Genomic DNA, 14695 nt, shown 5'->3' on the forward strand with positions numbered 1-14695 from the left:
TACAGAATTCTCCCTGTACACCAAGTCAGAACCGTAGGATAAATAATGAGGCCATATAAAGCAGACAATGAAACCTCTTACAATATTTGATGATTACATTTCTCTAAAACAGGCTATAGGCCACATGTGTGCACCACCAAGTCAGAACAGTAGGCAAAAGAGGGGGAAAGGGACCAAATTATTTGTGTGAGGCACATGGGTTGCTATCAGCTTACTTCACAACATACACTTAGTATTACTTTCTTAGCTGCAGTATACATATCTCTCTGGCATATTGCAGCAGCATACAGTACATTTTTGGAATCACCTGTACGTGCTGTTCTCACTTCCTTCCAAACCACTCATTGTTGAATTTGTGATTTCCAACTTGTTGTGTAATTTTTATGGCTGATGAGCAGTTGTTTCAGAGTCCCGCAATAAGAGCTAAGACGCTAATGTTCTCTGGATGTCACTAAGTAGACTGATAACATGATCTATTCAATTATGGCATAATTCTACTGTTTGTATTCATTAGCATCACTGTCAATTACATTCTTTAATTTTGAAGGCTAACCGCAAAGTCCAATATTGTGGCTAATTCTTATTGTGGCTAGTTTCATATATTCATATTAGTTTCACACATTCACAAAGGCCACCATTAATCAAATAAGAATTGCCTTATAAATTAGGGTTATTTTAGATGATGGCAACAAGCTATATAGTTAGCTAGCCAACTATAGCTACTGGAACAGATTGTCTTTTTGTTATGTTTTTGGGGAAGACCATTGTTTGCATGCATGAGCTGGCTAGCTTTATTTATGACCAGCACTGTAGGTGCGTGAAACAACTTTACCAGCATCATAGCATACGTATCGATGAATCGTTCTGACATATGAAATAAAATAAAATGATTATGTGACGTGCAGTCATATTCAGATCCTGATTGGTCAACAAGCTTATTTGACACGCAAAGATCCAAATGGCGTTCCATATAAATCCTAGTCTAGAATGAAATTACTGAACAACGAAACAGCACAGCAAGTAAGTGAAAGGAATAGGTTTTGATTATGTTTTAATGGTAACGGGGACATACGTAAATGCCAAACGAAGTAACTTTTTGGTCAGTGTGTGTGTGTATGTGTGTGTGTTTGTGTGTGTGTAACCTTTATTTAACTAGGCAAGTCAGTTATGAACAAAATCATATTTACAATGACGGCTTACCCCGGCCAATCCCAGACAACGCTGGGCCAATTGTGCGCCGCCCTATGGGACTCCCAGTCACGACTGTAGTGACGCCTCTTGCACTGAGATGCTGATCCTTAGACCGCTGCATCCATGTGTGTGTGTTAACTATTTAACTGTACTAGAATGATTAATAGGCTGCTAAAATGTTTCATATTGGTTATCGGTATCATTTTATTTGGCAAGGGAAATATTGGATATCGGTATCGGCCAAAAATGTCATATCGGTGCATCACTAGTACTCAGTAATGTGATGTATTGGATTTGCCCCAAACATAACACTTTCTGTTTAGTTCAAAAAGTGTATTGCCTTGCCACAATTCTTTGCAGTATTACTTCAGTGCCTTTTTGCGAACAGGATGAATGTTTTGAAATATTTTTATTCTGTATAGGCTTCATTATTTTCACTCTCAATTAGGTTAGTATTGTGGATTAACTACAATGTTGTTGATCCATCCTCAGGTTTCTCTTATTACTGTATATCCATTCAACTGTTTTAAAGTTGGCCTCATTGTGAAATCCCTGAGCGGTTTCCTTCCTCTCCGGCAACTGAGTTAGGAAGGACCTCGGTATCTTTGTAGTGACTCGGTGTATTGATACACCATCCAAAGTGTAATTAATAAATTTACCATGCTCAAAGGGATATTCAATGTCTGTCAAAGTCTGATAAACAAACGTTTTTCCCATCTACCAATAAGTGCACTTTGCGAAGCGTTGGAAAACCTCCCTGGTCTTTGTGGTTGAATCTGTGTTTGAAATTCAACGCTCAACTGAGGAACCTTACAGATAATTGTATGTGTGGGGAACAACACAAAATTATATTAAACACTGTTATTGCACACAGAGTGAGCCCATGCAACTTATCCATGCAACTTATTTTTACTTCTGATCTTATTTAGGCTTGCCATAACAAAGGGATTGATTACTTATTGGCTCAAGACATTTCAGTTTCATTTTTTATTAATTTGTAAAAAATTCAAAAAACATAATTCGACTTTGACATTATGGTGTATTGTGTGTAGGCTAGTGAATCTAAATGTTATCCATTTTAAATTCAGGTTTTAACACAACAAAATGTGGAAAAAGTCAAGGGGTATACAAATGCGTGTGCGCACACTCGCATGTGTACACTCCATCTCACACACACACATAGTCAGTCTCGCATGCTCATATCCTCCAAGTGAATTAGAAAGGTGCTTTGGCTGTTACACAGGGCTTAAGCCTGTGAAAGCGTTTTTCTAAGCATAATGTTTGTAGATTAGCTGAGGTTAATGATCCGATTGCTTGGTTGGCGGCTGCCTGGGAGGCTAGGCGGCTCTTTAATGGGAGGTGGGGGAAAACAAGTTGTGCTTCGCTGTCCCGTCTCCCTTATTGCCACCAGACACATACAGTACTGCAGGCAATATATAGCATAGAAATAGAATAACAAAACCTTGACTTGAATGGAAATATCCGTTCTAGAAATGGTATTTCTATGGTGGCAACACTATTTACGCTATGCAGGCACCATACGGCATAGACATTGTATTACAGAATGTCAACTTGAATGGGAATGACTGTTCCAGTAATTCTATTTCTTTATTTATACTATCTAGGAATCGGTTTCCTAACCCTTTTAAAAGTTGCTAAGAAAATTAACAGTCTAAAATTGTCGACAGACCTCAATGGGCAAACTATTTTCTTTGCGTAAAGGAGAAATTACAAGACTTCACGGAATATCACGCCACATTATTTCTGTGAAAATAAAACATTTTAAGGTAAACGCCAAAACTAGAAACTTTTGTTGTTTTTCTTTTTTAGTCACAGAGCCTCTAAGTCTACTTGTGGAGTTGCTGTTTATTGTTCTCCCGCTCTCTCCTCATTGTTTAGTTGGAGTTTCTTTATGTTCTTCTATAAAGTCTTTTGAAGAAATAGGGCCCATCTATGGGGTTTGGGTGGCTCGTGATCCTCAGTGGTTAGTTCATCGAGGTCGGACGCCCTACCGCTGCCCCCCTCTCTCAAGATAAGTGGAGGAATGGGGGAAAAAATTGTGAGACCCCTCCTCGCCCCTCTTCTGCCTCCCTGGTTCCCCCTCCCTGTGCCTGTCGAGGCATGCCTCCCCTCGCAACTGACGTGAACACAGACCGAGGGCAAGAGGAGAGGTGGGCGAACAAAGAGGCACTGTCACTGTCTCACTGGGGTTTTTGGGGAGGGTTGGCTGGACTGGTGGGGTGGGAGTGGGAGGGTAGTGGGGGGGGGTAGAATAGATATTAAAATATGGAGAAGGGGACTATTGAGAGAGATAAAGACTACAAGCAGTGAGCGTTTCTCTCACACACACAAAACAGTAGGGCTCTCTTGCCCGTGTCTCCCGAAGTGAGGCGCGAGGAGTGGAAGGTCCGCTCTGTTTACTCTTTCGTTGTGCAGTATTTGCTTAACCCTCTTCCCTTTATCTGTGCAGCTGTACGTTTGAAAAAAGGCTGGGGAGGGGATCTAGCTGGCTGAATGGGAGCACAGCTGTTAGTGATTTCTTGAGTACAATTATAACAGCTGTGGATTCCTCTCTAGCTGAACCCCCCCCCCCCCCTCTCTTCACACAAGTTATCCTGAGGTATGCGTTGCCGTTTGGCCCAAGCTCAGTTAAGTATTCTGGCTTTGCTGCTTTGTTCACTTTTGAAAACTATGCCTTTTGGGCTTTTAGACACCACCTTGCCTCTGGAGTAGAAATAGGTGCCATTGAAAATATGCTCTCATCCACCGTGGTATTCTTGTACAGGACTTCCTATTACTGTATATCTACATTTTGAAAGATAACCAAATCGCTGATGTTATGAGTGGAGCCAGCAACCTGGCTCTCCCTCTCTCTCTCTCTCTCTCTCTCTCTCTCTCTCTCTCTCTCTCTCTCTCTCTCGACTAATTTAGTTTTTAATGGAATGTTCCCTGCCCTCGGCTTTTCCTTGTGAAGACGACTCCATATACTGGAACAGTTTCTTTATCGTTTTGCCTCTGTCCTTTTACATTTCAGAGGTTATCAGAGAGGTGCGATAAGAGAGGAAAACGGAGAGGAAGAGAAGCAGCCCGACGCGGTGTGAAGGAATGGAATAAACCCCGGAGCAGAACCAGAGGAAGGAGGGATGACTGCCGTGAGATGAAAGAGGGATAGAGGTAAGAGCCCTGAGGTCAAACACACCTCGTGTTAGAGGGCTGGGGGAGGGTGAGGTGTCCTCATTTAACTCCCACCTGGATGCCTGAGTCACCTGCACACTGTGTGTGTGTGTGTCCTCCTGAGCCCTCTTGTAGTGGAGTGGGTCGAGAGCTTCAAGTTCCTTGGTGTCCACATCACTAAGGAATTAACATGGTCCACACACACCAAGTTTTGGAATGGGCCCTCAGATCCTCAAAGTTCTACAGCTGTAGCATTGAGAGCATCTTGACCGGCTGCATCACCACTTGGTATGACAACTTCTTCCACATCCAACTGCAAGTCACTAAGAATTGTCAGACTCCAGCCAACCAAGTCAGACTGTTTTCTCTGCTATTGCTCGGAAGGCGGTACCGATGCACCAAGTCTGGAACCAACAGGATAGAGCCCTTCACGGGCACACATTTTAAGCTTGAGCCCTACCCATGCCCGCAACAATCAGGCCCAACATCAGAAATAACTCCTCAACTCCTCCTCTATCTCCCTCTCTCATCTCACTTTCTTTCCCTCTCTCATCTCTCTATCCCTGATTCAGAGTTAAAAGTCCAGAGTTAATCTGGCCTTCACGTGTTAATTAAAAGGTGTTTCACGTGAAATGCTTTTTTCTTGACTCCAGCCATCAATTGGGCTCAACGTATCATCCTTTTTTGTGCCTTTTTAAGTCCAGTTTTACCCATTTAAAAAATATGCATTTGAATCCTAAGATCTGTTATCACATACAGTACCAGTCAAAATTTTGGACGCCTACTCATTCAAGGGTTTTCTTTAATTTTTCTGTAGAATAATAGTGAAGACATCAATCGTGTATATTTTAATTTAACACTTTTCTGGTTACTACATGATTCCATATGTGTTATTTCATAGTTTCGATGTCTTCACTTTTATTCTACAATAAAATAGTACAAATAAAGATAAACCCTTGAATGAGTAGGTGTGTCCAAACTTTTGACTGGTACTGTATATCATGTATCGCCATCTTATCTATCTTCTCTCATGCTATGGTAGTTTTATACTGAATAATAAGGGGTCTTGATCCAGTATTTGGTCACAGAATGAACCAAGTTTACTTGGATGTTGAACCTTACCTTTACACAACAAAATGTGGACAAATTCAAGGGGTGTGAATATTTTCTGAAGGCACCGTATGTGGAAGGGTCATTGTCAGGGCAAAAAGACGAAACACACAGAGAACAAACAGATACTGCAATGTGTTGCTGTGTTTTAGTATTCCCAAGGCAATGTCTGAGCCACTTAGTCTAAGAGCATTCTGTCTTTCCCTCTCCTGGGCTAAAAGCTACAGTAAATCAAATGCTAGTCTGTAGCGTGGTCAGACTGACTGGGGCTCTAAGATTATAGGTTACGCCAAGATATAAAGAGAATGCCGGAAAGCTGTAATTTCTTCCCTCTCTTCTCTCTCTCTCTCTCTCTCTCTCTCTCTCTCTCTCTCTCTCAAAAGGTGGTAGGAAGTTGAAAAGGTTGACGCTCTAGCTTCCAGCTAGCTGTTGTGGTAGCTTAGTTGCTGTAGCCTTCTTCTGGGAAATATTTTTTCCTAGTCCCTCCCTCCCTACCCACACTCACATTAGTGTTCCCCTTGTCTTATTCACTCACACACATATCCCTCTCTTTCATCCTACCAGTCCAACAAAGGCCTCTTGTTTTAAAGGCAGGTGGCGATTAAAACGTTTAAGGGGAAATAGAGAGTAGCTCCTTGTTTTTTGTTGTTGTTTTTTTTACATCGGGAAACCTATGAGTGTTTCCAAGCAAACAACCCCACTTTGCTTTTCCTCCTATTCATTAGGGCAAAACATTTTTCAACTGATAACAAAACCAAGTTTATTCAACAAGCTCAGGTGTTGCCTTCTGTCTCAAAGCCTGGTTTCAAAGCCAGGATGTAACCTGACTGTTCTTACAATATGACTCGCTGTGATGCCCCCTTGATTAAGGGCTCAAGCTGACAGCACAGTGCATTTCAGCTCTTTCTGTATCATTTTAGGACTGCAGAACTACCAATAACTGTCCTGCGTTAGCACGAGGACAGCACTTTACATTCCAGCTCGGTAATAACTTGGTAATATCTATGGATTTATTTATTCTTTATTGATGTACAGTAAAGTATAAAGTAAAACACCCTGTTTATTAACAGTGAGAATCGCAGAATGGTGAACTTAACTAAAAACGACGGAGAGTTTTGACTGTGTGATATTAGATTGCTTCTTGTGTAAATATTTTCTGCCATACAGTATCTCCCATTATTTAGGTCCTTTAGCCAACCTAAAATTGTGTTTTTACACAATACCTTGTCATTACCTCTAGTTCGCTAGCTAATATCACAACAACATTAGCAAAGGCTTGATGAAATGTTCATGGAAATTTGTGTTCTATTTAATAAAAAATAAAAAAACATTATAGCTATCTGGCTAAGTACTTGTTCACAGAAAGCATTCAAACAGCAGACTGAGGAGACTGGTAGAGATTGCATGTTCTGTTCGTCTTACATTCCTGTAGACCAAATCAATCCATCACAGCGCAATTGTCAACCACAAAAGCCAATGCAGACATGAAAAATAACAAAGAGCAACGGAAAGGGAATTTTGGTGAACTTTAAGAGGGGTGAAACAACAAATATAATAATATTGTGCTATTGTATTTCACCAAAATCCCTTTTCGATGCTCTTTGTTATTTTTCATGTCTGTTGCTCTGTGATTATGTCAAATGCGTGCATGCACTCTCCACTCTTTCTCCACTGCAGAAAATATTATCAATTATATTGACAAGATAGTCGAGTGACCACTCGAACAATAGAAATATGCAGTGCATTCGGAAAGCATTCAGACCACTTCACTTGTTATACATTTTGTTACAGTACAGTCTTATTCTAAAATGTATTAAATAGTTTTTTTCCCATACACAATAACCCATAATGACAAAGCAAAAATAGTTTTTTTTTTTTTTTGTGCAAATTTATAAACAATTTAAAACACCGTTCGACGCTATAAGCTTGGCAGACATGTATTTGGGGAGTATCTCCCATTATTCTCTGCAGATCCTCTCAAGCTCTGTCAGGTTGGATGGGGAGTGTCGCTGCACAGCTATTTTCTGGTCTCCTTAGAGATGTTTAAGTCTGATCGGGTTTAAGTCTGGGCCACTCAAGGACATTCAGAGACTTGTCCCGAAGCCACTCCTGCATTGTCTTGGCAGTGTGCTTAGGGTCGTTGTCCTGTTGGAAGGTGAAGCTTTGCCCCAGTCTGAAGTCCTGAGCGCTCTGGAGCAGGTTTTCATCAAGGATCTCTATGTACTTTACTCCGTTCATCTTTCCCTCGATCTTGACGAGTCTCCCAGTACTTGCCGCTGAAAAACATCTCCACAGCATGACGCCATGCTTCACCGTAGGGATGGTGCCAGGTTTCCTCCAGATTCTCATGGTCTGAGTCCTTTTTAGGTGCCTTTTGTCAAACTCAAAGCGAGGTGTCATGTGACTTTTACTGAGGAGTGGCTTCTGTCTGGAAGGTTCTCCCATCTCCACGAGTCACCTCCCTGACCAAGGCCCTTCTCCCCCGATTGCTCAGTTTGGCTGGGTAGCCAGCTCTAGGAAGAGTCTTGGTGGTTCAAAACTTCTTCCATTTAAGGTTGCTGGGGACCTTCAATGCTGCAGACATGTTTTGGTACCCTTCCCCAAATCTGTGCCTCGACGCAATCCTGTCTCGGAGCTCTACGGACAATTCCTTCGACCTAATGGCTTGGTTTTTGCTCTGCCATACATTGTCAACTTTGGGACCTTTATATAGACAGGTGTGTTCCTTTCTAAATCATGTCTAACCAATTTAATTTACCACAGGTGGACTCCAATGAAGTTGTAGAAACATCTCAAGGATGATCAATGGAAGCAGAATGCATCTGAGCTTTTTTTTGTTTGTCTCAAAGCAATTTCGAGTCTCATAGTAAAGAGTCTGATCTATATAAGTATTAAGATATTTTTTATTTAAAAAAACATTTGTATAGATTTCTGAAACATGTTTTTGCTATGGAGGGCAGACGGGAGGATGCGAGATCAGGTGGGACGTTTTAGCTGAACTCAGCAAAAAATGATACGTCCCTTTTTCAGGACCCTGTCTTTCAAAGATAAAAATCGTAAAATTCCAAATAACTTCACAGATCTTCATTGTAAAGGGTTTAAAATCTGTTTCCCATGCTTGTTCAATGAACCATAAACAATTAATGAACATGCACCTGTGGAGCGGTTGTTAAGATACTAACAGCTTACAGACCATAGGCAATTAATGTCACAGTTATGAAAACTTAGGAGACTAAAGAGGCCTTTCTACTGACACTGAAAAACACCAAAAGAAAGATGCCCAGGGTCCCTGCTCTTCTGCGTGACCGTGCCTTAGGCATGCTGCAAGGAGGCATGATGACTGCAGATGTGGCAAGGGCAATAATTTGCAATGTCCATACTGTTACACCAGGAATGCATAATCCCTCCATCAGTGCTCAGACTGTCCGCAATAGGCTGAGAGAGGCTGGACTGAGGGCTTGTAGGCCTGTTGTAAGGCAGGTCCTCACCAGACATCACCGGCAACAACGTCGCCTATGGGCACAAACCCACCGTCGCTGGACCAGAAAGGACTGGCAAAAAGTGCTCTTCACTGACGGGTCATGGTTTTGTCTCACCAGGTGTGATGGTTGGATTCGCGTTTATCGTCAAAGGAATGAGCGTTACACCGAACCCTGTACTCTGGAGTGGATCGATTTGGGGGTCGAGGGTCCGTCATGGTCTGGGGCGGTGTGTCACTGCATCATTGGACTGAGCTTGTTGTCATTGCAGGTAATCTCAAAAGCTGTGCGTTACAGGGAAGACATCCTCCTCCCTCATGTGGTACCCTTCCTGCAGGCTCATCCTAACTTGACCCTCCAGCATGACAATGCCACCAGCCATACTGCTCGTTCTGTGCGTGATTTCCTGCAAGACAGGAATTTCAGTGTTCTGCCATGGCCAGCGAAGAGCCCGGATCTCAATCCCATTGAGCACGTTTGGGACCTGTTGGATCGGAGGATGAGGGCTAGGGCCTGGATCTCGAATCCCACCGTACCTTCTCCGCTGTGCAATCTGGTTTCCGAGCCGGTCATGGGTGCACCTCAGCCACACTCAAGGTACTAAACGATATCATAACCGCCATCGATAAAAGACAGTACTGTGCAGCCGTCTTCATCGACCTTGCCAAGGCTTTCGACTCTGTCAATCACCATATTCTTATCGGCAGACTCAGTAGCCTCGGTTTTTCGGATGACTGCCTTGCCTGGTTCACCAATTACTTTGCAGACAGAGTTCAGTGTGTCAAATCAGAGGGCATGCTGTCCGGTCCTCTGGCAGTCTCTATGGGGGTGCCACAGGGTTCAATTCTCGGGCCGACTCTTTTCTCTGTGTATATCAATGATGTTGCTCTTGCTGCGGGCGACTCCCTGATCCACCTCTACGCAGGCGACACCATTCTATATACTTTCGGCCCGTCATTGGACACTGTGCTATCTAACCTCCAAACAAGCTTCAATGCCATACAACACTCCTTCCGTGTCCAACTGCTCTTAAACGCTAGTAAAACCAAATGCATGCTTTTCAACCGGTCGCTGCCTGCACCCGCATGCCCGACTAGCATCACCACCCTGGATGGTTCCGACCTAGAATATGTGGACGTCTATAAGTACCTAGGTGTCTGGCTAGACTGCAAACTCTCCTTCCAGACTCATATCAAACATCTCCAATCGAAAATCAAATCAAGAGTCGGCTTTCTATTCCGCAACAAAGCCTCCTTCACTCACGCCGCCAAGCTTACCCTAGTAAAACTGACTATCCTACCGATCCTCAACTTCGGCGATGTCATCTACAAAATGGCTTCCAACACTCTACTCAGCAAACTGGATGCAGTCTATCACAGTGCCATCCGTTTTGTCACTAAAGCACCTTATACCACCCACCACTGCGACTTGTATGCGCTAGTCGGCTGGCCCTCGCTACATATTCGTCGCCAGACCCACTGGCTCCAGGTCATCTACAAGTCCATGCTAGGTAAAGCTCCGCCTTATCTCAGCTCACTGGTCACGATGGCAACACCCATCCGTAGCACGCGCTCCAGCAGGTGTATCTCACTGATCATCCCTAAAGCCAACACCTCATTTGGCCGCCTTTCGTTCCAGTACTCTGCTGCCTGTGACTGGAACGAATTGCAAAGATCGCTGAAGTTGGAGACTTTTATCTCCCTCACCAACTTCAAACATCAGCTATCTGAGCAGCTAACCGATCACTGCAGCTGTACATAGTCTATTGGTAAATAGCCCACCCTTTTTCACCTACCTCATCCCCATACTGTTTTTATTTATTTACTTTTCTGCTCTTTTGCACACCAATATCTCTACCTGTACATGACCATCTGATCATTCATCACTCCAGTGTTAATCTGCAAAATTGTAATTATTTGCCTACCTCATGCCTTTTGCACACATTGTATATAGACTCCCCCTTTGTTTTCTACTGTGTTATTGACTTGTTAATTGTTTACTCCATGTGTAACTCTTTGTTGTCTGCTCACACTGCTATGCTTTATCTTGGCCAGGTCGCAGTTGCAAATGAGAACTTGTTCTCAACTAGCCTACCTGGTTAAATAAAGGTGAAATAAAAAAATAAATAAAAAAGGGCCATTCCCCACAGAAATGTCCGGGAACTTGCAGGTGCCTTGGTGGAAGAGTGAGGTAACATCTCACAGCAAGAACTGGCAAATCTAGTGCAATCCATGAGGAGGAGATGCACTGCAGTACTTAATGCAGCTGGTGTCCACACCAGATACTGACTGTTACTTTTGATTTTGGCCCCCTCTTTGTTCAGGGACACATTATTCCATTTCTGTTAGTCACATGTCTGTGGAACTTGTTCAGTTTATGTCTCAGTTGTTGAATCTTGTTATGTTCATTCAAATATTTACACAGGTTAAATTTGCTGAAAATAAACACAGTTGACAGTGAGAGGACGTTTCCTTTTTTGCTGAGTTTGACGGGCAGAAACAGATTTTTTTTCTTAATTTAACCTTTATTTAACTAGGCAAGTAAGTACAAATTCTTATTTACAATGGCGGCCTAACTCGGACGATGCTGGGCCAATTGTGCGCTGCCCTTATGGGACTCCCAATCACGGCCGGTTGTGATACAACCTGAAATCGAACCAGGGTCTGTAGTGGCGCGCCTAGCATTGAGTGCAGTGCCTTAGACTGCTGCGCCACTCGGGAGCCTTCTTCATTGGCAGATTGCTGACCATCGTTATGTTTGGAGGAAAAAGTGGGAGGCTTGCAAGCCGAAGAACAACATCCCAACCGTGATGCACAGGGGTGGCAACATCATGTTGTGGGGGTGCTTTGCTGCTGGAGCAACTGGCACACTTCACAAAATAGATGGCATCGTGAGGAAGGACAATCATGTGGATATATTGAAGCAACATCTCAGACATCAGTCAGGAAGTTAAAGCTTGGTTGCATCTTCCAGATGGACAATGACTCCAGGCAAAATGCCTTAAGGACAACAAAGTCAAGGTTTTGGAGTGGCCATCACAAAGCCCAGACATCAAACCCATAGAAAATTTGTGGGCAGATCTGAAAAAGCGGGTGCGAGCAAGGAAGCCTTACAAGCCTTACAGCCGTACAGCTGTTACACCATCTCTGTCAGCAGGAATGGGCCAAAATCACCCCATTTATTGTGGGAAGCTTGTGGAAGGCTACCCAAAGAATTTATCAAAAATTTAACTATTTAAAGGCAATGCTACCAAATACTAATTGAGTGTATGTAGACTTCTGACCCCCTTGGAATGTGATGAAAGAAAAAAAAGCTGAAATTAATCATTATTATTACACTATTATTCTGACATTTCACATTCTTAAAATAAAGTGGTGATCCTAACTGACCAAATAACAGGGAATTTTTACTCAGATTAAATGTCAGGAATTGTGAAAAACTGAGTTTAAATGTTGTTGGCTCAGGTGTATGTACACTTCCGACTTCAACTGTGTGTGTATCTCACTCACTCACTCACTCACTCACTCACTCACTCACTCACTCACTCACTCACTCACTCACTCACTCACACACAGAATCTGAGCTGATGTTGCTTATTTCCTTGTTTTTTCACACATACACACATACATACACACATACACACATACACACACTCACACTCACTCACACACAGAGTCTGAGCTGATGTTGCTTATTTCCTTGTTTTTTCCATTTTTGTTCCATATAATTTTTTTAATGGAATATCTACAATAGGAGTACAGAGGCCCATTATCAGCAACCATCACTCCTGTGTTCCAATGGCACGTTGTGTTAGCTAATCCAAGTTTATTATTTTAAAAGGCTAATCATTAGAAAACCCTTTTGCAGTTATGTTAGCACAGCTGAAAACTGTTGTGCTGAGTAAAGAATAAACTATCAAAATAGAGAGTCGCACACTCCATATATAAACTCCCAGTAGTTGATTTGGTATTAATCAAACAGTGCAACCAATGACAATGGTGAGGGGTGTGTCATAATGATTAAGTTCATTACAATGAATTAGTAAAACTGTTAAAGAAGTGTATGGCATATTAAATATATTAGGCTTTATTTTTATCATATAGAAACATAATTGAATATTCTGCATAATATTAGCATCAACATATATTATTGTTGAATTCAATTTCACATGTTTAATTGTTTCGTATTTCATTTCGTTTTTGTTACATGTAATCCTTTGCTTCATACCTAATGCATAATAAGCAACATCAACAGGGGGAACATATTAGGTTTACGGTAGTAAGCTGTAGAAAGAATATATACATTTATAAGACTTGTTCATAAAAGAAAGATTTGTTCATAAAGGTCTGAGATCAAAGTCAATATTCAGACCACTAGGGTTCAATGTTTTTAGATAGGATATCCAGTAAGCCTCCCTTTTGTAGAAGTAGGATCTCAATGTTACCTCCTCTCCTTGGTAGATCAACATGCTCAATGCCTGTGTATTTGAGGGAGAAGATTGGATGGTTAGCTTCAACAAAGTGGGCTGCTACTGGATAGTCAATGTTCTTACACCTGATTGAGCTGAGGTGTTTAGCTATGTGTTGTTTTAAGTGTCTTTTCGTTTGTCCTACATAGGCTTTTCCACATGAACAAGCTCAAAATGGCCAGAAACAAAGAACTTTCATCTGAAACTCATCAGTTTATTCTTGTTCTGAGAAATGAAAGCCATTCCATGCGAGAAATTGCCACGAAACTGAAGATCTCGTACAGCGCTGTGTAATACTCTCTTCACAGAACAGCGCAAACTGGCTCTAACCGGAATAGAAAGAGGAGTGGGAGGCCCCGGTGCACAACTGAGCAAGAGGACAAGTAGTGTCTAGTTTGAGAAACAGACGCCTCACAAGTCCTCTACTGGTAGCTTCATTAAATAGTACCCACAAAACACCTGGCTCAATGTCAACAGTGAAGATGCGACTCCGGGATGCTGGCCCTCTAGGCAGAGTGCCTCTGTGGAGTGTCTGTGTTCTTTTGCCCATCTTAATATTTTATTTTTATTGGCCAGTCTGAGACCTGGCTTTTTCTTTGCAACTCTGCCTAGAAGGCCAGCATCTTCACTGTTGACGTTGAGACTGGTGTTTTCCCAGGTACTATTTAATGAAGCTGCCAGTTGAGGTCTTGTGAGGCGTATTGAATCATGTAGTAACCCAAAAAAAAATATATTTTATATTTGCCGTTCTTCAAAGTAGCCACCCTTTGCCTTGATGACAGCTTTGCACACTCTTGGCATTCTCTCAATGCATTTCAATTAACATGTGTGCCTTCTTAAAAGTTAATTTGTGGAATTTCTTTCATTCTTAATGCGTTTGAGCTAATCAGTTGTGTTGTGACAAGGTGGGGGGGTTATACAGAATATAGCCCTATTTGGTAAAAGACAAAGTCCATATTAGTGCAAGAACAGCTCAAATAAGTAAAGAGAAACAACAGTCTTTTCTTCAAGTGTAGTTGCAAAAACCATCAAGTGCTATGAGGAAATTGGCTCTCATGAGGACCGCCACAGGAAAGGAAGACCCAGAGTTATCTTTGCTGCAGATAAGTTCATTAGAGTTAACTGCACCTCAGATTGCAGCCCAAATAAATGCTTCACAGGGTTCAAGTAACAGACACATCACAACATCAACTGTTCAGAGGAGACTGCATGAATCAGGCCTTCATGGTCGAGTTGCTGCAAAGAAACTACTAAATGACACCAATAAGAAGAA

General features: G+C 42.2%; 1 long non-coding RNA gene across 1 annotated transcript in view; it reads left to right on the forward strand.

The window, feature by feature from the left end:
- The window catches only part of LOC116353087 (uncharacterized), a 38214-nt gene that overhangs the window by 9045 nt on the left and 14474 nt on the right, over positions 1-14695 (forward strand). Inside the window, exon 2 of the long non-coding RNA XR_004202439.1 lies at positions 4226-4365. This is a non-coding gene — a long non-coding RNA (uncharacterized LOC116353087). The remainder of the gene's footprint in view (positions 1-4225; positions 4366-14695) is intronic.

This window comes from Oncorhynchus kisutch, linkage group LG13 (assembly GCF_002021735.2).
Source record: "Oncorhynchus kisutch isolate 150728-3 linkage group LG13, Okis_V2, whole genome shotgun sequence".
In the NCBI taxonomy this organism is placed as follows: Eukaryota; Metazoa; Chordata; class Actinopteri; order Salmoniformes; family Salmonidae; genus Oncorhynchus; species Oncorhynchus kisutch.